This window comes from Melospiza melodia, unplaced genomic scaffold (assembly GCF_035770615.1).
Source record: "Melospiza melodia melodia isolate bMelMel2 unplaced genomic scaffold, bMelMel2.pri scaffold_48, whole genome shotgun sequence".
In the NCBI taxonomy this organism is placed as follows: Eukaryota; Metazoa; Chordata; class Aves; order Passeriformes; family Passerellidae; genus Melospiza; species Melospiza melodia.
Genome location: NW_026948796.1, coordinates 2,184,924 through 2,210,493, shown reverse-complemented (window position 1 = coordinate 2,210,493; position 25,570 = coordinate 2,184,924). Strand labels below are relative to the sequence as shown.

At 51.3% G+C, this 25,570-nt stretch overlaps 1 long non-coding RNA gene across 1 annotated transcript; it reads right to left on the bottom strand.

The window, feature by feature from the left end:
* Window positions 1-59: 59 nt before the first annotated feature.
* On the bottom strand, window positions 60-25,570 carry LOC134413737 (uncharacterized). The gene is made up of 3 exons (XR_010026582.1): window positions 25,444-25,570; window positions 2,373-2,487; window positions 60-189 (listed from the first exon to the last, which is right to left on the bottom strand). It is a non-coding gene; the product is annotated as an uncharacterized LOC134413737 (long non-coding RNA).

Here is a 25,570-nt window from a genome sequence, read left to right as displayed (position 1 = left end):
TCCTGTCAGTGCTGGCAGGTGGGTTCCAGAGGCATGCTATAATTAGCAGTTACCTGGACGCAGGGTTTGCCACTGACCCGTGGGGTAAAACACTTCCAGGTCTTCAGGATCAGCGTCATCCTCTGTCCCCAGCTCCTTCCCACTGTCATCTTTTATGTCGCTCTCTTCTGTTTTTGTAAGGGCAAACTCCTTTTGGAGAGAAGAGATTCAGCTCATTAGCAATTGCATCTGGGTAATTTAGTGCTGGCTGAGAATACAAAATTTTTTCCCTCGCCAGCAGATTTTTTTTTTTTTGACATCTGAGATTCTTTCCACATGGTTAAATTTAGATTTAAAGTATATTAAAGGTTAAACATGCATAACTAGCATGACATTTGTGCTGAACAAAGCAACGCAGCTTATTTCCTATTCCAGAGCAGGTTGCAGGTTTCAAACCAGCTCTCACAGAGCCTTACCTGTATTTCCTCCTGTCAGAGGCAGGAGCCCTGGCTATTATTAGGGTTGTATAACGTTGTAAGACCCCTTTTTCCCTTGCCTAAAAATATGTCAAGCTTTTAACTTTTTCAGCTGAAATTTTCCACACGAGTGGAATGCCTCAAGGCTTGTTGGTTGGTTTGGGCTTTGGTGAGTTTTTTTGGGTTTTGTTGGATTGTTTTTTTTTTTTTTCTTTTTCTTAAATGCACTTATTTCAGGCTTGGAGAAGATTTCAGCTAAAATAGTTCAGCTGTTTCCAAAATAGGACACGGGAAAAAACACACCGAGCTGCCCACATGATACAAATGTGAGGATCCTCTTCTCCACCCTCTTCCAGTGTTCTCCAAGGCTTTTAAAACAATGAGGCAGGGATTTAATCACCACCTCCATGGCAAGTGCAGCACGAGGCTGGCAGAGGTGTGGGAGAACAGCCAGCACGAGCAGCTCGATGTTACACCAAGGGAAGAACAGCAGGGAAAAAAATCCTTGCTGTGAGGGAAACCTTGGTGTTCAATGGAAAGCCTCCCTAGGGAGCTGGTGGGAGTCACAAAAAACTCTGGAGAGAGCACAGAAATGACCTGTACTCTCACACCTGGCACTGACTCTGGGTCTGGGCTGTTCTGGTTCCAGCAGGAACAGATGAACTGCTCCAGGCTCATCATCCCCACAGCTCAGTGCCTGCTGAAGGGAATATTTTCAGCTTCTGAGATCACCAATTCAGTCACCACTGAGGAATTTGAGTTAACCACCCTACAGGGAATGATTAGTCCTAATTGCTGGTAATTAAGATGGAGTTACAGCTCACTTCATGAAGTGTTTGGTTCTTAATCCTTAGGATGTTTTCACAGGGAAAAATGTAAGTAAATTCAGAGGTTAACTGGGAAATTCTGGGACACATTCTGCCTTCAGTTCTTCCACTCTGGGAAAAAATGCATGCACATTTTCTGTCTGAATTTGGATGCTCTGCATATAATTATCCGTTTCCAGCCTAGAAGAGTCTTTCTGAGCAACAGAAATGTCAACCTGAGCAAAACACGCAGAGTAGCAACAACAGTGTGGATGTGGCACTTGGGGACGTGGGCTGGTGGTGGCCTTGGCAGCACTGGGTTAAAGGCTGTACTCAATGATCACAAAGGTCTCTCCCAACCTACACAATTGCACAATTCCATGATTGTGGTAACACACAAGGAAGGCTGACAAACCTATAGAATGTTTTTATTTCAGCTGTGGAAAGCGACTGCGATTTCAGAAATGCACGAGGAACCAAATCTTAACTCCTGCTTTTGCTGAGTGCATCAGGGGCTTGGAATTGTTTAAATTATAACAAATGGTTAAAGCTCAGGAACAATCACAGCCATAAAAGCCCAGGTTCTGCAGATGAAAATCAATGTTAACATTTTCTGAGCCAAGACTCAACAGGACTAAAAAAGATTGAGTGGAGCAGTTATCACTTAGCTGATTTCCACAGCTCTGTGATTATCCAAGAGGGAGTTAGTGATACAGGCTATTGTAAATTTACCACCAGGACTCCCAGTGCTGGATCTGTTCAAACACATAATGGAGACAGCTGATGTTTACCAGCTCTGCTCAGGAAAAGTGTGGGGATTAAATGCTCAGTAAGGATAAAAGGATGTGACTTGGTTCATTTAAGTGCTGCTGTCACTGCCTGGCCACAGCTGCTTTGCAATACCCCATTTTCATTAGCATTTCTAGCAAAAATGGGCAGCACCACACAAGCGATTCTTCATTTACACAGAAATCAGCAGAACCCTTTCTGGTTTGTTTTCATAATTCAAGCAGGAGAAAGACATTTCCTAAAGAATAATGGGCATTTCCTTAAAGGCAAAAAACATCTCTGTTTTATCAGTCTGAAGTCAAGTGGAGCAGCCAAAACTTACAGGCACTCTCTGTCCCAGGCTGGAGCAGGAGAGGAGCACAGAGCCCAGCAGCAGCAGCAGGCTGACCCTGGAGGTGCTGGAGAGGAGCCTGGCCCAAGGAGACATTGCCACCAGCCTGAAATGCAAAGCAAAACAAATCCAACAGTATTTTTTTTTCCATTTTTTGCAGGTTTCAGGACTCTTTACACAACACTTTGCAACACAGCATGGGATCAGGGGTGTGACATGGCAGGAGGCACAACACCTCGAGGTGTGAGCACAGGGACTCGTGGGGCTCACTGCTAATGGGGTTTGTGACAGGAAATGCCAAGAACTCATACTGACCCCACAGGGGATGATATCTCTCCTGGAAAATGTGAGGAGACCTGCAAGACTTGTTTAAAATCTCTGTGTCAGTGCCATGGATGACAACTGGAGGGGAAAATAAAAAGCCGTGCAATCCTGTGAAGGCTTTTTATGCCTGTGCCTCATTTTAAGAACTGAAGCAGCTGCGTTAATTCAAATTAAACAAAACGACCAGCTGTCCAAGGAGCAGGGGTTCATCTAATCCATATGTAGGTTTTTCTTGAGGAAAACAACATTTTGCAGAGGTCAGCAAGGTTTACTCAGTGGTTCCTACAGCACAAGGCTCTCCCTGCTGCTCAGAGCAGAGGCTCAGCCCAGCCATGGGGCCAGGAGCTGGCTCTGACCATGTTCAGGTGTTCCAGGGAGCAGAGCCATGGCACAGACCCACTCTGATGGGGCACAGAGCCACCCTGATGGAGCACAGAGCTACCCTGATGGAGCACAGAGCCACCCTGATGGGTACAGAGCCACCCTAATGGGGTACAGAGCCACCCTGATGGAGCACAGAGCCACCCTGATGGGGCACAGAGCCACCCTGATGGGTACAGAGCCACCCTGATGGGTACAGACCCATGGCACAGAGCCACCCTAATGGAGCACAGAGCCACCCTGATGGGTAGAGAGCAACCCTGATGGGGTACAGAGCCACCCTGATGGGTAGAGAGCAACCCTGATGGGTACAGAGCCACCCTGATGGGGCACAGAGCCATCCTGATGGGTACAGAGCCACCCTGATGGAGCACAGAGCCACCCTGATGGGTACAGAGCCACCCTGATGGGTAGAGAGCCACCCTGGTGGGGCACAGAGCCACCCTGATGGGACACAGAGCCACCCTGATGGGTACAGAGCCACCCTGATAGGGCACAGAGCCACCCTGATGGGTACAGAGCCACCGTGATGGGTACAGAGCCACCCTGATGGGGCACAGAGCCACCCTGATGGGGCACAGAGCCACCCTGATGGGTACAGAGCCACCCTGATGGGGCACAGAGCCACCCTGATGGGTACAGAGCCATGGCACAGACCCACCCTAATGGAGCACAGAGCCACCCTGATGGGGCACAGAGCCACCCTGATGGGCACAGAGCCACCCTGATGGGACACAGAGCCACCCTGATGGGGCACAGAGCCACCCTGATGGGTACAGAGCCACCCTGATGGGCACAGAGCCACCCTGATGGGTACAGAGCCACCCTGATGGGGCACAGAGCCACCCTGATGGGTACAGAGCCACCCTGATGGGTACAGAGTCACCCTGATGGGTACAGAGCCACCCTGATGGGGCACAGAGCCACCCTGATGGGGCACAGAGCCACCCTGATGGAGCACAGAGCCACCCTGATGGGTATAGAGTCACCCTGATGGGTACAGAGCCGCCCTGATGGGTACAGAGCCATGGCACAGAGCCACCCTAATGGAGCACAGAGCCACCCTGATGGGGTACAGAGTCACCCTGATGGGTACAGAGCCACCCTGATGGGGCACAGAGCACATCACGGGGAAATGAAGGCTGCTGCTGCCGCTGTGGGTGCCAGTGCCCGGGCACAGAGCGGTTGTGCCCACCCTGCGTGTGAGCACACACACGTGTGCCCCCAGTGCCTCACACGAGGCTCGGGATCCACCTGCAGCCTTCAGCTCTCTGCTGGGCTAGGGAGTGCAGCAGCCTGCCAGCACACAGGCTGCACAAGTATTTCCTTTGATTGGCTCTAAATTTACATGCTGCTAAATTAAACTAAATGAGGTCTTTTGAAAGAAGATAGGACTGATTAGTTCCGTTCAAACACTCCTTCATTACTCATCCCTCCATCAAGTCTGCTCCTACTCATATCCAGGTTTTAAAGAAGTTCCTCCCCTACACACAGTCCGAAATATCTTGCTTTGCTGTCCATCAGGGTGGCACATCAGATAGCAGAGCTGTCCCTCACTGAAGCAACCACTTTGTGTCCCACAAAGCAGAAAACCTGCTCACAGCAGCACCCACCACCAGCTCCTGGCACCAAAGAGCCTCTGCCCCCAGAAGCCTTCAGGGACGTGGAGGGAAGCCTCCTCTCCTTCCACCCTTTCACTGGTACCTTGTCCCTACACTCCACTTTGTTATTTCTTCCTCTCCCTGCTTGGTTTTTGCCAGAAAAGGAAGAGGAAACCAGGAGAGGGACAGAGCAGAGGTAACAGTGCACCTGATGTGCTTCTGCAGCCTCCAAAAACTCCTGAGCCAGGGTCTTCCTGAGCAGCAGCCTCTTCCTTTGAGCCACCTCGACCACATCAACTGGATTTTTCTCATTAATTGGTTTTGGAACAGATCTGGATTTCTGACACCCACAGCATGCCTGAGCAATGAGCATCCCCCTGCTTAACTCACACAGTTCAGGAAAGCATCACCTCCCAGTTCCTACTTCAGTGTCCCCTCTTTCCTAAAGGGTCAAAGAACCACCTCAAGGGCCCACAAGCCCTTATTAAACCACAGCTGGAGTAAAAGAAAAGCTCCCTGTTTCCATAAGCCAACCTGTGGCCAGAGCCTCCAGCTCTCTCCTGGGACATGGCCAAGCAAATCCAGGCTACAACCAACACCCAGGCTCCTGAGCTGGCACACCCAGAGCACAATGCACAGCCTCAAATTCCCTCTGCTCCCAGATCGTGATCCTTGTGCCCTTCTGGACAGTCCCACGGTCCTGACCTCAGTCCAGTGTGACCACAACACACAATTAACTCCCTCTCACCTCAGAACAAACTAAAGCTTTTTACACAGGAACAGGTTTCTTGGTTTGATTGAGGTTTTTTCAATTATAAAACAAGCAGCAAAACTGGAATAATGAAAAATAGATGTATCCCTCAAACTTTATCTGCAAGCCTGGAAATAAAAAGAGAAAAAAAAAAAAAGAAGAAAGAGAAATTCAACAAAGCAGTGGCTGAAAGCAAACACACACTCCCAATAAAAACAGAGCTCACGTGTACCGAGGAGGCTGCTAGCAAATGACAGCACAGCCTCTTCCAAGCCTCCAGCCTCCTGCCTGCCTGGCAGATGACATCTGCACAACAATTAGCACTTTGCTCAGTCCCAGGTAGGCAGGAGGAGCCAACATGTGCAACAGGGGCTCTGGAGCTCCTGGAGAGGAGCTTCTGCACAGGCTGACATCTCCTTACAGACAGACACACACAGAGAGCAGGAGACGATTTCCACACAGAATGTTCTGTGGATACAGTGGATTTCCAGAAACAACTCTCACAGCCTGTGAAGCAGAAAGGGTGGTCGTGGTGACCCCACCTGCACACGGAATGTTTGCTTGGATTTGAGGGCATCTTTGGGGATCCAGCATGTACAGCAGCCAGGCAGCAGAAAAACTGCACTAGGAAGGTCACAAATTCCCCTTGTGCAGAGTGGAGGGGCTGGTTTTTTCTCAATAATCCTTTTTGTCAAACAAAATCAGGCACTAGGGAAAGAGCAAAGGGTCAGACTCTGAGAAGTCTCCTCTGCTGGCAGTAACCCTCCTGTCAGAGATGGGGATGTTGCTGGCTGGGAGGTTCTGCTCCACAGCTCCAGAAATCCTGGTCTGCACCAACAGCAGCAGAAACAGCCCAGAGCTGTGCTCCCCCTTAGCAGGGACATTCCAGTGAGGGCAGAGCTGTGCACAGGGGGCTGCACAGCCCCGGGAATGCAGCTCCCACAGCCACAGGTGACAGCCCCAAGGCAGCCAGAGAGAGGAGCACATGTCATTGATGCCTCCTGCTGCTGGCAGCACTGCCCTCACAGCCCAGCACAGAGCCCACACTGCCCGTCCCGTGCCACTCCAACAAATCCTCCAGGAGCCTCATCTGAGCCCTGACATGCTGCTCCAGGAGAGCACACAGACATCCCAGAGCCCCTCAGCCCCAACATCAGCCTCTGGCTTTGCAGCCAGCTGGAAGCAGAATTCCAGAATCACTGAGCTTGCAAGAGACTGCCAGGACCATTGAGTCCAAGTTGTGCCTGATCCCCACCTTGTCCCCTGCCCAGAGCACTCAGTGCCACCTCCAGCCCTTCCTGGGCAGCTCCAGGGATGGGAGTTCCAAACCCCCCTGGGCAGCCCCTCCCAATCCCTGAGCCCCCTTTCCATGGGGAAATTCCTGCTGTGCCCACCCTGAGCCTGTAGGCAATTTCCTCTTGTCTTGTCCCTCATTCCCTGGGAGCAGAGCCTGACTCCAACCTGGCTCCTCCCTCCTGGAGAAGGTTCCCCTGAGCCTCCTTTTCTCCAGGCTGAGCCCCTTTCCCAGCTGCTCCTCACAGTTCCATACACTGCTGGGACTCTCCAGCCCCTTCCCAGCTCTGTTCCCTTCCCTGGACATGCTCCAGCCCCTCCATGTTTGTCTTGCCATGAGAGCTCAGAACTGGACACAAGACTGGAGGTCCCTCAGCAGTGCCAGCACAGGGGACAGGCACTGTCCTGCTCCTGCTGCCACCCCAGTGCTGATACAAAAACACCAATTATCTCCAACAATAAGCAATACCAATAAGCTAATCCCTGTTTTCACCTAGGGATGACCTGAGGGAGCAGGACTGGTATTACAGCCTTACAAACTGTCTGCAGGTTAACTCAGGGCAGGTTCCTGTCCAGCCAGCCTCACTGAGATGGCAAGGGGAGCACCAGCAGCACACTGTGCCATCCAGCACAAAGCACCAACAGAGCTCCCTCAGTGAGAGCAGGGCAGGGATGGGAACCCCCAGGCACCTCCAGCTGAAGCAGGGCACAGAGCCCTGGCGGCACTCACAGCCTCTGAGGCTGAAGGAGAAGTTCCCTGGGCAACAGCAGCTCAGGGAATGAGCTCCAGCCAGCCGTGCACGGGGGCTGTGGGACTGGAGAGGCTCTCAGGACACAGAGTGCACTCACAGCGAGCTGAGATCCCCTTCACACACAATGTCCTTCCAATGGTGGCATCCAGGGCCGAGCCCCTGTGACAGGCTGAGTGATGTGCAGTGCCACAGACAAAGAGAAGGAAATGCAGCTGACCTGACCTGCAATTTCCCTCCTCTGAGCAAGAGGGTCCCCAGGTGTGTGAGGAGCACTCATGTTTGCTGGTGTGCTACAGACACCTTGGGAGCACCCTGTGGCCAGCTGTCCCTCCTGCTTGCCAACCACACAGCTACACCAGCAGGAGAAAGAGGAGGCTTGGAGCTGAAATTCAGCCTATGCCTAGGACAGGAAACAGCTGGACAGCAAAGAGAGGATTATTGGGAGGCCACAGAGGATTACTGGGAGGCCACACTCTAATGCCCTTCCCCAGTCACTAGCTGGGTGTGCACAACCCTGTGCTTTCACACAGGACAACCTGCACACACCATCACCCGAGGTCAATGCCCAGGATGATCCCAGCAGCTCTGCTCCTCCAGGCATCCTGTCCTCAGGAAAGCACCCCTGTGCCTCCAGTGGGTGTCCCAGCCCCACTCCAGTGAGAGCCCCCAGCCCTGCCAGAGGGTCCCACCTGGGCACAAAGCCCCAGCCAGGCAGGGCAGCCCAGGGAGCAGCAGTTGTTTTCCAGCCCCCTCACACCTCCAGGATCCCAGTGGAGAGGGTGTAGCTGCCACACAGACCATTCCATTCATGTCGCTTATGAAATGGCTTTAAAAAAAACATTTATTCTTCTTGCCTGCTCCTCATCATTTACTCCTACTAGGACTCTGCTCTGGCATGTTAAAAACACTCCTACACAAAGGGAAAAGTTGTGGGAACACCTTCTTGCTGCCTACAGAGAACCCACACAGCAAGGAAGCCACACTTTGAGGCTGGTAGGAATAAACTGGGCTGGCTGGGCCCAGCCTGAGCAGGGGCAGCAGGTCCTGCTCCAAACTTGAACCAGCCCACAGGAGGGAATTGTAACACGGGCACAGGGTGGCAGGGGCAGGATAACCATGGCACAAACACATGTTTACAGAGCTTGGCATCTACTGAGCACTCATGCAACCTTTGTAACCGCTGCTAACAAATAATAACAACTATTAACAAATATTAATAACTCCTCCAGGCTACCTGTGCAGCCATCAGCTCTCATCAGCCCCTCGAGCAGCAGCTTGGCCATGACACCACCCAACACAGCTCAGACAGCCCTGCCAGGTGCCAGGAGCAGGACTGGGATGTGTCCAGCAGCAGGAGACAGCCCAGCAGTGCCTGGGCACGGTGGGGGCAGCTCCTGGCACCAGCAGCTTCACCAGCACTGCCACAGCTCCCCCAAGAGCAAGGGAGGCGTTGTTGTGTGTTGGATAAAGCCGGAACCGCCCCTTCTATGTGGCCACAGCAACCCTGACCCTGCTGTTTATACAGCTCGCACAGTTTAACACTAAGCATCGTTTAGTCTATCATTTAAATTGACTTCATTCATTCATTCAGCAAGCTGCATTCACACAAAACGCTGCTCTCCAGAGGGCAGGAGCACAGCTTTGAGCGGGGGTGGTGTGAAGGCTGAGCAAGGCTGCCCTCACCCTCGTTAGCAGCCCTGGCACAGGGGCCACGCTCATTAGTGCTGCCCGCAGAAGGGGCCACGCTCCACCGGGGCTCAGCACGACCCCAATTCCATGAGCTGCCTCCCCCAGACCCTCCACGCCAGAGACAGACTGCTGAGTCCAGCATGGGGAATCTTCTCTGCCAGCATGGAGTGTGCAGAAGCAGAGCGTGCCTCGGAGATCAGAGGCTGAATTTATCATTTATTGTTTATAAGCAGCGCATCTCTCTGAATTTCTGGCAGCTGCTCTCGCAGGGCTCTGCTCTGCCTGCACACCACATGACACTGACTCCTCAGAGCTCTGGGGTTGGCAGGGACCTCTGGGCCCACACCAGAGCACTGGTGCTGATTTGCTCCAATTTAGGACTTCAGGACTTGCCTGGAGATGAGAGTGCACAGGGACCTTCAGGACAAACATCTTTCTAAAAGCTGTCACACTGCCTGACCTCCACCACATGAAACAGCTTTTCCCTTCCTCTTCACCTCCCCACCCACCCAAATCCCAGCCAAAACACCTCTCATCCTACCCATACCTATTCCCTTCTCCCACTCCTTGCTGCAATTTCCCATGCACAGCACAGACAATAAGTGATGTTTTCTCCCCCCACCAGATCTATCCTTTCCACCAGTTCCTATTTGCAAGGTGACACGTTGCCTCACTATCCCAGGAGTCTCCCAGCATTCCGTGTGTTTTTATCCCCTCTGCTTTCCCAAGCTTGGAGAATCTAACAGGAAAGAAAGCACATGCTGCACTAACAAGGTCCCAGAGAATCCTGATGTCCCACTGCAGCTGGGCCCACGAATTGCCAAAGATTTAACTGGCTTGTTCCCAGCCTCTCTGGAAACAGCTTTTTGTATTTTCCAAGTTCCTGCTGTTCACCCATGGTTCTCATAGGGAATAACAACCTCCTTCCCCTGTCAGATGCCAGCTTCCCTATAAAGAAACTCAATTAAGAGGTTAAGAAACTATGAAAAAAAAAATTCCTGCTCAATGCTACAGAAATTCAGCAGTGATGGATCCAGCACACGACTCCCACAGCAGCAGCCACACCACACTGCCTGCCCAGCACAACCATCCCTGCCCCTGGCTGAATCTCAGTCAGGAGCCCCAGCTCAGCCTGCAGGTTTCCTTCCCACGGGGATTGCCAAGCCAAGGAACCCCTGCCAGTCCCTGCAGAGCACTGGCACAGAGCTGCCCCAACAGTGGGCACGCAAAGGACTCCTCCAGCTGCCCTATTGATCTGCCAGGAGCCACGAGCTGTGAGCTTCATGAAAAATGCATTTTCTCACCTCTCCACAGAGCGTCAGTCGGTGGTGACAGCTCTGAGTCCCCGTGACAAGCCAGGGGACCGGGAGCAGCAGGGAGCAGGATGGCACACGGGCAGCAAACATGGGGCTCACCTGCTGCATGCCCTGGGTATGTGCGCAGGAATAACATGGCATAGCAGCTTGTGGATTGAGCTCATGGAATGCCTGGCTGGATGTCCAGCCCTGGCTTGGCTCCCACATGCTTCCAGTTTTGTGGCAAGCTCCCAGATGAAAAGGCAGAGGCCACTGGGATCCACCTCGTGGGTCAAACCCAGTCAGGAGCTGCCAGACTGGCAGCAAAACCTGGGATAAAGCCCTAACAAGCCAATCTCAAACCCACCCCTGAAGGGGAGGAAGGAGCTCTCTGGGGATGAACACAACCTGCTGCCACACAGGCTCCCTCAGGACCAGTCCTGGCTTTGTCCCCAGTCCCTGCATCAATCTGGACACATCAGTGCCCACGCTGGGGCTCAGCTGCTCCATTCCAACACTGACACCGTGGTTACAAACACTGAGGTCAGCAGCAGTAGCTCCCTGTGCTTGGATCAAAGGCTTGATGCAAGTTTGCTTTTTTTCCGTCCCTGCACTGGTCCTTTCTCAGTGGTTGCAGAGGATGCCTTTGTTCAGCAATTAAATAAGCCCTGGGACAGGAATGAGCATGAAGGGAGAGCTGAGAGATTGCCAGTCCCACCATCCAGAAGTGACTCTTGTGGTCATTGCCGTTCCTCTATCCAGGCATTTCCCACCAAGACTGAAAAGCAACTCTTGCTCCCCAACCATCAAAGCTTCCCCAGGACAAAGCCAAAGCAGAACAGCCAGCCACTGCAGGCAGCATTCCTTCAACAGGGTTTTTCCTAAGGAAATTTAAATTAAAACAAGTCCCAAGGCCTGCAAATGCAGAAGCAAATGCACAGACACAGAAAGCACAAAGAGAACATAATCCCTTCCCTCTCATGTTGTTCATCTGCCACCCCTGCTTTGGGGAATGGTTTGTTGCCTTTTAGAGCTATTTTAGATGTTACTTGCAGCAATGTGTGGAGAAAACAGTTGAAATGCAATGGTGCAGCATTCTTTTTAATTAAACAATCCCTCAGGCACCACGGAATCGCTCCAGTCAAGCCCAGGACACTGCAGGTCTGCCTCCTCCAGCACAGCAGAAGGTCTCCCAGGCCCCTCTGGAGGTCTGCTATCAGATGGCCCAGATCTTCTGCAGGCTTTGTCCTTCCTGCTGCCATCCTGGCTTTTTGCCCTGTCAGCCTCTGCTAAGCAGAGCTTTGATCCTCCAAGCAACTCCTGGTTCAGGGACCTTCTTTCCTTCTGCTGCCCAAACACGAAGGACATGCAGCTGGAGCTCCCCATCACCTCACCTTCAGATGGGAAGGCTTTGATGTGGTACAGAGTGCCTGGATCTGAGATTCCTCAGGTCTCTTCAAACAGCAGCAGCGGCACAGCTTGTGATCTGTGCAAAAGAGCATTTTCCTGGGGAATGGAAGTCACGCCAGCATTCATCTCCACCTTGTCATGGCAGAACAAGCTGCATCGGTGCTTCAAAGAGCTCCTCAGCCTTAAATCCTTATAAAACGTTGACTAAGTGGAGAACCTGTCTCTGAACATCTCATGAATCCCAGCAGAGGTTATGAAACAGCTTTCCTGTGACTGCCTGCACTGCCATGGGACCCTGCATGTGCCACTGGAACCGCAGCACCAAGGGCTCCCCTCACAAGGAACGCTCTGCTGCCCCAGGAGATCTGCATTCACGGGTTGTGGAGAGAGAACTAAAGAGCCAGTAAAGCTCCCAGGTCCCTCCTGGGCTCCATGACCAGGCTCCCTGCTCCTCAGAGCCGTGGGGTTCACTCAGCAGAACTTCAGCTCCATCCCCACTGCCCCTCAGCCACAGCACTCCTAAACCTGCTCTGAGGAAGAACAGAGACGTGTTCTGAGTGGGTTTCCTCCACAATTTTCTCTTCTAAGGGACAATTACTCTGTTTGTAACCTCAGTACCTTCCAGTGAAAGCACTGTTTCTCATCTGGAGCTCAGACCAACAGCAGGAGATCCAGACACTCAAAAGGAAAATCCTTTTGGTGAGACACCCTATAAAGAGCCATTTCATGGACCGGCATATCTCAGTATTGAGCAGCACTGCTCCACAGAGGGTTCTTCCTTTGACAGTCCTGGCTGTCACTGGACCTGCTGGCTCTGCAAACACCCAAGCAGCAGCCAAAGGACACAGGGACTTTCACTCCCATCTCTTGGTGTTTGCTGTGAGGTGATTGGCAAAGCCAAGAGCTCGAAATCTGCTGTCAGAGCGAGCAGCAGGCTGTTCCCTCACACACCCTCAGCTCTGATCCAAGAGGCACCTGCAGCACCTTCCTCTCTGCTGTGAGACACCAGAACATCCTGAGCAGCTGCCTGTGCATCCTGGTGGTGCCATGGCAGGTGGGACATGGCACATCCACCACAGGTTTGCCACACCACGTCTGTACATGTGTGAGCTTCTCCCACGATAACTGCAGCTCTCAGCTGTCCCCTCCTGCACAAAGGTTTTCTACCCAGCCATTCTGCAGAGCTCCTCCATCAGCTGCCATCTAAATGAAGCTGCTCTGTGAATCCAGGCTGTTTCAGTGACAGCCTCCACAGTGACTTCCAGTGACCACACACGTCACACGTCAAGACAAGTTTTAGCACTGACCCCAATGAGGGAGTGAGAAATCTCCACGCACCCAGAGGCAGGCAGGGGCAGTTCCTCATATGTCAAAGGGAACAGCAGTGGAAACAGGCCACATGTTTTCTGAGGCAAGGACCCTGACAAATGGCACATTTATTGTGCTATTCAGGAAGAAACAATAACTACAGTGGCCTCCAGTCTCTAGCTCTTTTAAGTCTGTACTTAAAGAAAGAGCAAAAAAAAGACCAAAGCAAACAAGGCTTCCACAAAACCCTCTGAACAGGCTTTTAGCTGCTGGACAAAAGCGTGGCAGCAGGAACTGCTCTGCATTGTCCCATCTCGTTCCTGTTTCGTAACAGCCCCGGCACTGCAGGCAAAGCACAGCAGCAGCAAAGCCCTGCTTGGGTGCTGGAGCTGCCCTGACTCCAGCTCCTGCCTTGCCACTGTGCTCCAGGTGTGCTCCAGGTGTTTCCCAGGTGTGCTCCAGGTGTGCTCCAGGTGTGCCCCAGGAGTGCTCCAGGTGTGCCCCAGGTGTGCCTGGCTGCCCTGGCACGTGCTGCCTGCTGGGCTTGTTCATCCCAGGGCAAGGAGCAGGGAGCCAGTCCAGGCACCCATGATGCCATGAGGATTTTTTGCCATTCTTTTATGTACCTTTTATGTATTCTCAGTGCCCCTAACATGCACACTGTTAATTCCTTATGTCTGATCACTTACCATAAGCCTGGCATTCTGTTAGGTCAGAAAACCAAATATCCAAAAGGCCGCTCAGCAGGAGGCCAGAAAGCCCTAAGCTATCTTGAGAAACCAAGATCCCCTCTAAAATACATCCTGTAAACTAAAATTAAGCCCATCTAGTGACAAATACTTTGAAATAGGAAGATATCAGGCTATTCCTTCAAGCCTTTCATTGAGGCATTTTTGTTAAATATGCTAATTTGCAAGGTCTATAAATTGTATACCATGTGTGTGCATTTCAGCACATTCCACCTTGGTGAAGTGGTGCACCATAAAGATCTTTATTAAATACCAAGATAAAAACCCTTTATCCCCTAACTGTGTCTGGCTCCTCATTTTAAGACCAAGGAAAAGGCATCACCTGGTGGGTTCTGTGTGCCAAGGGCATAGAACAGCAGCACCCAGGGCTCCATGCACAGCTCCAGGATGATCTCCTGGGAACACATTCCCAGCACACATAACTCTCTGTCTAATCAGGCACTCAGCCCTGTTTTGGAGTAGATTTACAGAGAGGTTTTTTTCTCTTGGAAGCAATAATAGATGGACAGCAGGAAAGGGAAGAAATTAATGAACAAATAATCATTCCCAAAGTTGCAAATAGGAGCAATTCCTCACTCTGAGACAACTCTGGAAAACAAGATTAAAATGCTTAGGGGACATATTCTGAAAACTGCAGGTAATAGAACAGATTAAATGTATTGACACTATCTCACAGGGGACATGTACTTTTTATTCTGCTGAGGAATGTAATATTCTGCTGCTCGTTGCAGAGCTAAAAGGGTGTCCTAAAAAAAGGAACTTAACAAAGTGTTTTTAGTGGCAACTGGGTCTGATTCCAGAACACAGGTTCTCCTCTGCCCCGCCATGGGAGCCACAACCAGCACCTGCAGACACACCCAGCACACAAACACCATTAATAATCCATGCCAGCAGCACCGTTACCAAGCAGCAGAAAGGAGGCTGGGATGGCAGGGGGGTCACAGCAACGCTCTCTGCACTGATGTTGCCTAAGAGGAGGAGGCAGGGCTGCCTTCCTCCACTTCCCAGCGCCCGCAGAGCCGCGGCTGCCAGCGAACAGACTGTGCCTCAAGTAGCCGCCAGCAGAAACAATTTGTCATGTGTCAGATCAAATAAACTCTTATGAGGCCACTGTGCTCCCTGAAGCAGACGGCTGCCAAACTCCAGAGGAGAAACCCAAGGAAGCGAGCCGGCCGTGTCAGCCCCGAGTGCTTGAGGAGCCCAGCACACTCCTTGTTGTGAGACTGCAGATCCCGTGCAGCACCCCACACCAGGCAGACACCAGCAACTCCCATCAGGAACAAGGGTTTGGTGTTTAAATTAGCCCTCCACATAGTCCAGAAACTCCACATTCCTCATCCAGTGGCACAGCACATCGCTCATCCCAGGGAGGCCTGAGGAAGGCTGGTATCTGCCAGGTGTCTGGAATGGGCTGCTATGGATTATCACTTGTCTGAGCAAGTGCTTCTCCCCTCCCAGCCAGCACATGCTCTCCTGCTACAATAATTCCCTCAAAACTGCATTACAGATTACTACTTTTTCATTTTAAATAGACTTATTTTTGTTCACTCCCAAGCACCATTGCAGTTCCCCATGCATTGGGCTTGTGCCCTTGTGCTGAGGCACCTTGCAGGTCCTGTTTGCTGCATAGTCCTGCAAGAGCCACTAAAGCACAGGGCCCAGGCATGTCCTTGTCTGTGATCCTGCTGGGCAGAACAAACCCCTGAAGTTGCTGTGGGCACTTCTGCAAGAATAAATCATGCCAGCAGTACTGTGAGGATCTCAAATCTCTCACCTGCTCATGCAAAGACCAGGCTCAAGCACTCCCTGGTCTGCAGAGGGCACATCCCTCAGCCCAGGGCTCAGCCACTGGCTCCAGATGATCCAGTGGGCTCCATCTGAGAGCAGCCACCTGAGCTCTGCCACAGCCAGGAAAGCCTCTCCTTCTATAGATGATGGATAATGGCCCCATAAAAGTGAGTCTGCAAGAGGCCTGAAGTTCCTAGCTGGAAGGAGATTAGTTTATGGCACAGTGAGAGCAGCCATAGGCAGAAAGGCAGGAGATGCAAAGGAAGGACAGGAGAAGCTGGACGTGTTGCTTCAAGTCACCAGAAAGCAACATCCTGCGCCAAACCCCAGCAACAGAGCCTTGACACTGCCTATCAACAAAACGAAGTGAGCAAATGGGAAATCTGGCAGCCTAAAGCAAGGAACAAGGGAAGAACAAGGATTCAGGCATGGGGCATTCCCCCAGCATTAGCAGGGCCAGTACAAACCTCAGCTGTGAGGGGTTTTTCCAGTTTATTTAAACAGCATCCGGTGCCTGATGACGAGTTCTATTTATACCCCTTCTATCTGTGCCAGGACTCCTCTCCAGCCACAGGGACTGGCAGGAGCACAGGACCCCATCCATTGCTCCAGGAGCCTCTCACCAGCTCAGAACACAACCCTCAGCCGGCCCAGGCACCAGGAGAGCTGCAAAGGACTCACGGTGCTGCTTCCAGCAAGGAGCAAACAACACAGGCTGTGCCTGGAACACGGCAAGCGTTACACTGAGATCCCAGGGAGGAGGAGGAGTTTACAGCCTCCAGTCTGTCATTTCCAGCCATGCTTTTCAGGCAGGTACAGCTGCACAGACATCAGGAGTCAGGTTCCCACAGATTCCCAGCCTTTGCACGCTCCAGTTTCCAGCCAGCAGCTCTCTGGACTGTGACCCAGCCCAGCTCAGCAGTGGAAAGCAGTGCCAGCTCCAGGCACAGCCCTTGCCCCCAGCCTTTGAAGGCAGGTTAAGCAGGCAAAGCCTTAGGCATCAACCCAGGACATGGCTTGAACTCACATCTCTGAATGGAGACTCTGCCTCTGAAAAATTAATGCTTTGTTCAGCTCTCTGCCTTTGAGAGATTTCTGCAAGAATCAAAGGGCTGGAGTGCAGTGGGAGTCACACTCACATCGGGTTCCTCAGCAAACTCTGCTTCTGTTCCTGAACAATGGTAATTTCTCCAGACACCTGGAGAAACCAAATCTCTCAGCCAGCCCATCTCACCCTGCTCCTCAAATCTGAACAAAGGAGCCCATTAACAGCACCCGTGACAAATTTCTTTACCCAAGAACACGTGTCCAAGTGCCTTGCTGTGAGCACTCAGATGGCTCCCAGAAACCTCCTGCTGATGTGGAACACTCTGCCCGAGCTTCCCCACACACACTCTGTACTTGATTACCCCACGCTTGCTGGGAGAAGAGGAACAAAATGCACTCCAGAGCCACTGACTGATTCCTGATTTGAGTACAACCATGGCAGCAACACCATTTTTCCCTCCCTCTCCAAGGCTGGCACATGCCATGTCCAGTTCCCAGAGACAGGAACCTCACACCCAGCCCTTCTGTTCTATCACCCTCAGGAGGGCCCATCTGGAGGAGCCATCACACACTAGGTACCAAGACAGTATTCAAAACTACATGCAGAACTTGCACTTAGATCACCCACGGCTCCTGCTGGAAATTTTCCACAGTGTAAGAGTTTATTTTGTGGGCAGGAAGAGAGCAAGAAAATTAATTAAGGCAGAGTAAGAAGAAAAAACTCCTCCTGAAGTGCGTTAAATACACTAAAGCAGCAGTTGTGAGCAGGCCAAGTCCATTTTAAGGGCTATACATTTTCACTTCCACAGTCTTGAAAAGGAAAATTAAGAGACTTTGTTCTGTATGCATATTGTCCACCATTTGTTATTGTCTGTCTATTGATGCTCAGTTGAAAAACAAAATTTAATTAAACCCCACAGTACTGCATTGCCTGCCTTTGAAATATGCCTGCATTAGTGGATCATTACAGTAAATGAAATACAGCTTCATATCGGATTTTTCAAATAATGTCCTAAAACTGTTACAAATTAAATAATACTCCTGCAGAGGGAAATTAAGAGACAGTGTTTTTAGCAAGGGCAAAGAGATGTTTACAGATGAAGTCTGGAATAAGACGTGGAGGCAATGAGGCAGAGTTGCCACAGGGCCCTTCCAGACCTTGTTGGGAGGGTTCTGTGTACCAGAAACTAGAAAGGAAAGAGTGTGCCAGGGGCAGGCACACAGAAAGGGCAGTGTCCCAACCCCCCAAGAATGTCTGCATGACCAGAACAGGGTTTTGGGGTGTGCTCAACCCAGAGAGGTGTTTCTGCATGGGGGAGAACTCACTGCAGCCACACACCCTCCACGTCCTCCCCAAACCCGGCCAAAGCAGCAGCAGCCATGGGAGGTGAAGCCTTGTAACCACTCAAAGCATTGAAAGCCTGGACATTCAGTGGGCAAAGAAAGAGATCCAGGAAGGTGCTGTTGTGGCAGGATGACAAATACCTACACAGGGAGGAGAAATGCAACAGGAGCTTTGTTATCTCGGGGTAAGTAAAAGTACAAGTGGGTCAGTGAGTCAGCATTGGGCACAGCAGCAATGCCTGATGTGGAACACAGCAAAGCAGGTGAATATTGTATGAGCCTCACAGCTCTGGCTTCAAGAGATCTTCTCCTTAATAGCACCTGAGCTGATGCCAAGTGTTCTTTGACGATTTATTTACTCCAAGAAACCATTTTCCCTAAATAAGAGGAGCCCATTACCGCATCCTTCTTCATGTGAGCCTGGAAAAGGCTGCGCCCTGCAGCTCCTGTGGCCTCATCTCCATGGTGATGCACCAACACACACACACACACACTGACTCCAGCAAGAAGGCAAACATCCCCAAAGGAAAGGCTGAACCTCCCAAAAAGAAAGGCTGAACCTGCCCAAGGGAAAAGCTGAACCTCCCCAAGGGAAAGGCTGAACGTGCCCAAGGGAGAGGCTGAGCCTGCCCAAGGGAGAGGCTGAACCTCCCCAAAGGAAAGGCTGAACATGCCCAAAGGAAAGGCTGAACGTGCCCAAGGGAGAGGCTGAAAGTGCCCAAAGGAAAGGCTGAACGTGCCCAAGGGAAAGGCTGAACGTGCCCAAGGGAAAGGCTGAACGTGCCCAAGGGAGAGGCTGAACGTGCCCAAGGGAAAGGCTGAACGTGCCCAAGGGAGAGGCTGAACGTGCCCAAGGGAGAGGCTGAACGTGCCCAAGGGAGAGGCTGAACGTGCCCAAGGGAGAGGCTGAACGTGCCCAAGGGAGAGGCTGAACGTGCCCAAAGGAAAGGCTGAACGTGCCCAAGGGAGAGGCTGAACAGCCCCCAGGGAAAGGCTGCAGGTGGCAGAGCTCTCAGCAGCACCAGGCCTGGCACAAGGTGTGCTGCAGGTGTTGGCAGGCAGGGCTTCCCTGAGAAGCAGAGCAGGTCAGCCTATCAACAGGCTGGAAATAAAGAAAACCTAGCAAGGGCACCTCTGGATCCATTTTATAGGAAAACAGCACATTTCCAACTGCTGTCCATGCCAGGGAGCAGCAACTGAGAGACAAGTTCCTGTAGTTCTCATCAGCCTGTGAATCAATTATTTATAGGAAGAAGGTTCAGCATATAATCATTGAAAGCTGTCAACTTCCAGCCCACACAGAGCTTCCTCTGTGGAAAGGCTGCTGGTCTGTGAGCCAGGGACTCCTCACTCCTCATGTCACAGGATTAAATGAGCAGCTGTGACACGAGGGGATCCATTACACTACAGCCACAATGAGCACTGGCACCCCAAGGCACTAACAGCACTCAGCAACATCGGGCAAAAACCACAGGAACACAGCAAATGCAGCCCAGCATCCTTCCTAAAGGAAAAATAGTGGTGAAAGGGCATTGGGAGTGATGTAACAGGGCTGGCACATGGAGCAGCTGGGGAAGGAGACTCTGACAAGGCTCTGTGGGGCCCAGCCTGTCAAAGGCAAGGCAAGCACAGCACTCAAGCACCAGCCCAGTGCTCTGCTACCCCCACAGCAAAGCCTCTGTAGGGATCAACAACTCTCAGTCACTCACCTGCACACCCCCAATGCTCTCCATCAGGAGACTCTGGCTTTGTGCTTCCCAGGCTGTGGCAAAGCCACCCCTAATGGTTAAGAGCAGCACAAGCAGCTTGCAGAGAGGATGGAGATTGCTGAGGCTCTGCAGCTTCCGAGGGTGGGAGCAATCCTCGAGTGCCACAATCATCAGGCTGTGGGAGCACGCCAGGAGCAGGGCAGACAGAGGCTGAACACGAGCAGGCTTCACACTCCCAGGTACTGCAGGAAACGTGCTCATCCTCAGCTCACCAGCACTCTTTGAGCACAGCCAGAATGAGGTCTGAACATTAAAAACACCCCAGAGTGCTGCTCCCAGTCTGCTGGAGGAAATAAAGGGAGGGGGATGTCTGATGGGGAGGAGAGGGCGCAGCACAGGCACCTCTGGAAGAGCCCTGCCTCTGCAGTTCAAGGTTAAACACCTCCTTTGCACTCATCTCTGAATCTGCCTCTCTTTAAAGCTGCACCAGGTATTAGAATCATTATAACTATTATTAGACCATAATATTATTATAGCATTTTTGCTACACTTGACATCTCTTGGCTGACAGATTTAACAGGTACATAAGAAATAACTGTGCAGAGATTTCTTGAAAATGAGCGCCAACACGGTAGACATTAAAGCATTCTGCATTCAAAAAGTTAATTTTATGGAAGGACACTTGAAATAACAATTCTAAAATTAGGTTAAACCTTTAAAACCTGCCATTAAAGGAATTATTTGGGCTTTAAGTAGGCAACCATTTAAAAAATCCTGACTTTTATTTAGATGCTGGAAGACATATATGTGGCTTGGTACCTCCTTCAGATCAACATATGCATCTTTTTCCCATCTGCTCCAGAGATTTCTAAATCATCCTTCCATCTTCCTTTCCCTCTCTCTGCAGCAGGCACTTGAATTATTTGGGCAGAGTCTGACTGCACAGGGAACCAGTATAATCAGGGCTCTTACAACCTGCTGTCTGCAAATCCTATAGAATTATCAGCAAACACACATCCAGAATAAAATACAGCTTCCTGTAGCCCATGAAGCCCAAAGGGCTTTGCAAACTAGACTTGGGATGCAATTTATCCACCACTGAGATTCAGCTGTAATCCAGAGTGGAACACAACCTTTCCATCCATATTTAACTACAGCACACAGCCCCCTGGAGAAAAGTGAGGAAGAATCCAACAGGAGCCATAGGAAGGTTTTAGGGAGACTGAATTTTCTGCCCTGGAACTGAAATTAGGTCAGGGCATCCACCAAGTTGGACACAATGATGCTTGTAGGTGCCTTCCAACTCAGAATATTCCATGATTCCATGACTCTACCATCAGCCACAGACCAACAGAAAGAGGGCACAGCATCTCCATCCTGTTGATGGTGTCCCTGAAGCACAGCTGGATTGAACAGCTGGGTACCACAAGTTACCAGCCTGGAGAGGAGGAAGACATGAACACCCTGCGTTGTCCCTAAATTCAGTGGGGCCCAAATTTTGCCCCACAGTTACACCCACGTGCAAAGAAAGATGGAACAGCACTTCAGAAAAGGACCAATTCTTGAACCTCAGGCAGCTGAGCCCAGCAGCTCAGCACTCACAGAACTCACGGAGGGTAGAGCTAGGCAGAGATGTTTGCTCCAGTGAAATCTATTTCAGCTCTTCCTTAAGCAGTTGGCACTGAGGTGACAGCAGAGGCCTGGTGCAGTGAGGTGTCTTGCAACCACACCCACCATGACACACTATTTAGGAATAAAAATGAGCGTCATTAATTTCTCCAGAGCAGGTAGTTTTATCTTTTCCAGAGAAGAGCAACCACACAAGGAACTTGGAATTGCTTGAGGAGAAAAATGCATTTTTGCTACCTTAGCCACATACAGACAAGCCCAGCTCTCACTGAGGAGAGACTTATAGAGAGAAAAGGGGAGCAGGAGATGCTGGACACAACTTCCCCCATGCACAGCCCACTGCTGAGGCAGCTCTGAACGGGAAGCAGGGCTGAGGATTGTCTCAGAGCTGTGACAGCCCCAGCAAGCATCAGCAAGAAGCCCCAGGTGAACAAAGCTCATGAAAGCTCTTAAAAATCACCTCAGCCTTCAGAAGGAGAGCGCAACACAATCCTCCCCTACAGAGACCTGCCCATCACACCTGTGACCAGCACAAAGCAGGTTTTTCACTCCATCCATCTGATGCTTTCAATAGCCAGAGGAGCTGGGTCTGGGCAAGCTCACCTTCATGAGGCCCACTGCTCATTAATAAGAAGAAAAAAGACCAACCAAAGCAACTCAACCCCACACACTTGAGGGGTAGCCATCAGCAATTCCCTGTCACCACAAGAGAAATCCTTGTGGATGAGCCCTGGGAGCTCAGCCCAGGTCTGCTTCTGTTCAACCTTTCCATTAATAGTTTGAACAAAGAAGAGAAAGCACTTTTATAAAACCTGAAAGGATGCCCAGGAGTTAAGAGCTGGAGGCACTCTGGAGGTCATGATCGGAATTGATAAACTGAAGAAAAGTTCCCAAAACACCAGCAAATCAATAGAAAGAAAAGCTAAGAAAACAATGCAAAGAAGTGTTCTTGGAAACAGCACAAACAGAGATCAAGCACACAAACAAAGTCCAGGGGAAAGTTCTCCAGACAGAGGGAACCTAGGGAAAACTGGGGACCAGACTAAATGTGCCAGCACTGTGACACCACAGCTCCAAAGAGCTGAACTCCCCTCTGTGATCCAGAAACATAAAATACCCAGTTCTGGGCTCTGTGCTGGTATCAGCTCTGAGGTACACACAAACCAGAGGGTCTGGGCAGCCAGCAGAGCAGTCAGCAGTATAAAACATGCTGCCCTTCACCAGCTGTGGAGGGGTTTCTCCATCCCTGCTCCCTCCAGGGCCAGTCCCAGCTCTCAGATTTTAACAGGGTTTACTCACAAGGAAAACCAGCCACAGGACTCCCCACTCTATGAAGGCAAGACACAAACTGGCTGTTCAGTTTGCTGCAAGGACAAGTTAGATGGGCTGTCAGGCTCTGAGAGTGGGATTTCATCAAGGCCCAGAGGGAACTGGGCCCTGTCCAGATCTGCACTACCATCCACCGCTGCCCAGCCTGGAGCCAAGCATCTCTCACCTGGCTCAGGACAGGGGCACAGACAAGGAGGCTGTTCCAGCCCTGTATTTCCTTTTAGCCTCCTCCATCTGGCTACTCCTACAGCAGTGACAAAGCCAAATGAACAGCCTTCTCTTCCCCAAAATACAACAGAGCTCCTCATCCTGCTGAGGGGCACCCACACAACACAGAGCCAGCACTGCTGTGGCCGTTTCCATTCACGTCTTCCTTATCCCTCACTAACAGAGCTCATCAAGCTTCATTTGCCACCTGCTGCTGCAGCAGAGAAGCCAGCAGGGAATGGGATGCTGCCCTGGGAGAGGGCATGGTTTCCCAGCTTCCCTCCTCCCTTGCACCCCACTGACCTCTGCAATGCCTGAAGCCCACAGGGGCCATCACCCAGCCCTGCCCACCCCAGACACCTTAATTTGAGGGGACAGTTGTTAAATGCCATGCCATTGCCACAAGGTGTTACAAAGCAGGTGACACCAGAACACAGCTGCACCAAACCCAACCAGCAGCCTGGGAGAAACCCAGCGAGGGGGCAAAAGCTACAAATCTCATGCAAAAGCAGGGCTTAGCTCTCAGGAACGTTTCACATTTCCCAAAGACTCAGAGGGATTTGGGGTTTTGCTGAGCTGCCTCGTGAACCACAGCCAGAATGGATCTCATGGTGAGCAGGCGCCGTCTCCCTTGGCAGGGCTGCTTCCCAGAGATCCCCAGCCTTGTGTCACTTCCCACTGCAGGTGCTAAGAATATCTGCGTGCTCATAAAAAATAGCAACCAGCTATTGAGAACTTATCAACAAAGTGCTCGACAAATCTTAATTAAAGCTGATTCACCTCCCTCACGAGCACGAGTGGAGCGTTATTTCTCAGAGGAGAACGCTGGGTGTAAGAGCTGAGGTGGGTTACAAAAGCCACGGAGGGAGTCAGTAGCGCAGAGGATTAGCACATGGAAAGGCTGACTATTATCCCTAAATTTATCCAAATTATCCACTGCCTCACAAATTCTCAAGCTATGGCTGCTGTGCATTCAACCCCATCTGCTCAACCCAAGCAGAAGCAGAGACAGGTGTGGGGGTGCTGGAGTTTGCCAGGTGTTTTATTGCTCAGGCTAAAGGAATTCTCCACTGTAAAAATGAAGAAGGTGGTGGCAGTACCACCAGCCCTGCTCTTGTGCTGCTTCAGGACACAGGGACAACACTGTGGGTTCAAAGGCTGTTCTGACAGTTCACCAGGAATTGTTTCCAGCCGATTTCTTACCAAGAATCATATTTGTATCCTTTCAAATTTAGTAAATACATGGTCACACAGACAGCAGCCTCCAGGAACTCACAACACTGCTCTCCCACCTCTGGTAGCTGGACTCCTACACTGAAGTTTCTGGGACAGCATTTTGGATACTTCCACCACAGAAATACCCTAGAGGCTGCTGAAAAACTAAGTGGATCAGGCTGGGTCATTTTAAGGCAGGACTGGGGGAAAGAAAGACAGAAACTTAGAAGTGCATCCCTTAACAGTGCTACTCCCAGAGAACAAATGAATTCAAATGATCACAGGGAGCAGGAGCACTGCGGCAGCACATTGGGTAAATGACAGGGCATGTCACCATCTTCTAACATCCTCTGGACACTTATCTGCACTTAAAAGGCTCCTGCCAGGCTCTGCACAGACCAGCCTCTTCCACAGACAGCTCCACCACAGAAATGCCTCTGCTGATCACCCTCCTTTGGCAGGCACACTGAGCAGCACCAGGCAGGCAGCTCTGCCTCTGTGCTGCACTCAGACAGGGTTAGTTCTAGCAAAGAAACACTGCAGAATAAATAACTTAAGAAATTGTGTCTATAGAGCTTGGTGTAAACCCAGACCCTCCTGAAGGTGGGCAGCATCAGAGCTCTGTCAAAGCTCACTCCTAATCCAAGTGTTAGTCAACCACTGAACTTAAACATTTTAAGGCAACATTCCAAACAGCGTTTATATACAAAATCCCATTTGCTCAGCGTTCTCCTTCCTGGCCTTGTGGAATGCATCGTTTCACCAGTTCTCCTGCCAGAAAACCATATGCGGGCTTGTACCAAAACAATTAAACCAGTTTTAAAATTCAGACCTTGTGTTAGAGAGCGCACACCCTGAAGAAACATCCATTTTAATATCCCAGAGCTACTTCAATTTTTCCAGCACGTTTTTATTCAACAGCAGCCTGGGCACACAGTAGGCCAGAGGTCACGCAGCCTCGTGCTCCAGGCAGGATCCAAACTGTGCCCGTTGGGGGAAACTCACGTGTAAGATTTTTGTTTAAAAGCCCTGAGTGTAAGGGACCCCTGCCCTGCTCCGACTGTGTGCCTAAGTGCCCCTCACAGGGCACGCGTTTGCTGCAGCACTCCAGCCGCACAGGCTGCCCGTCCTGCCGGGGCTGCCGAGCCTCCGGGGCCGCACACGCAACGTCCCCAACGGCCCGGCCACAGCCAATGAGGGGAACCGGGCCGGCGGGCAGCCTCCACCCGGCAAGGCCTTACCGCCGGGTCCGCTCGTGTGAGGGCAAAGCAGGGAGGCAGCAGTGGGTACCCCCGGGCCGGGACCAGGGCTCCGTCCCGGATCGCAGATCCCCGACCCGGAGCTGCGCCCCGGCCCTCACGGGCCGCC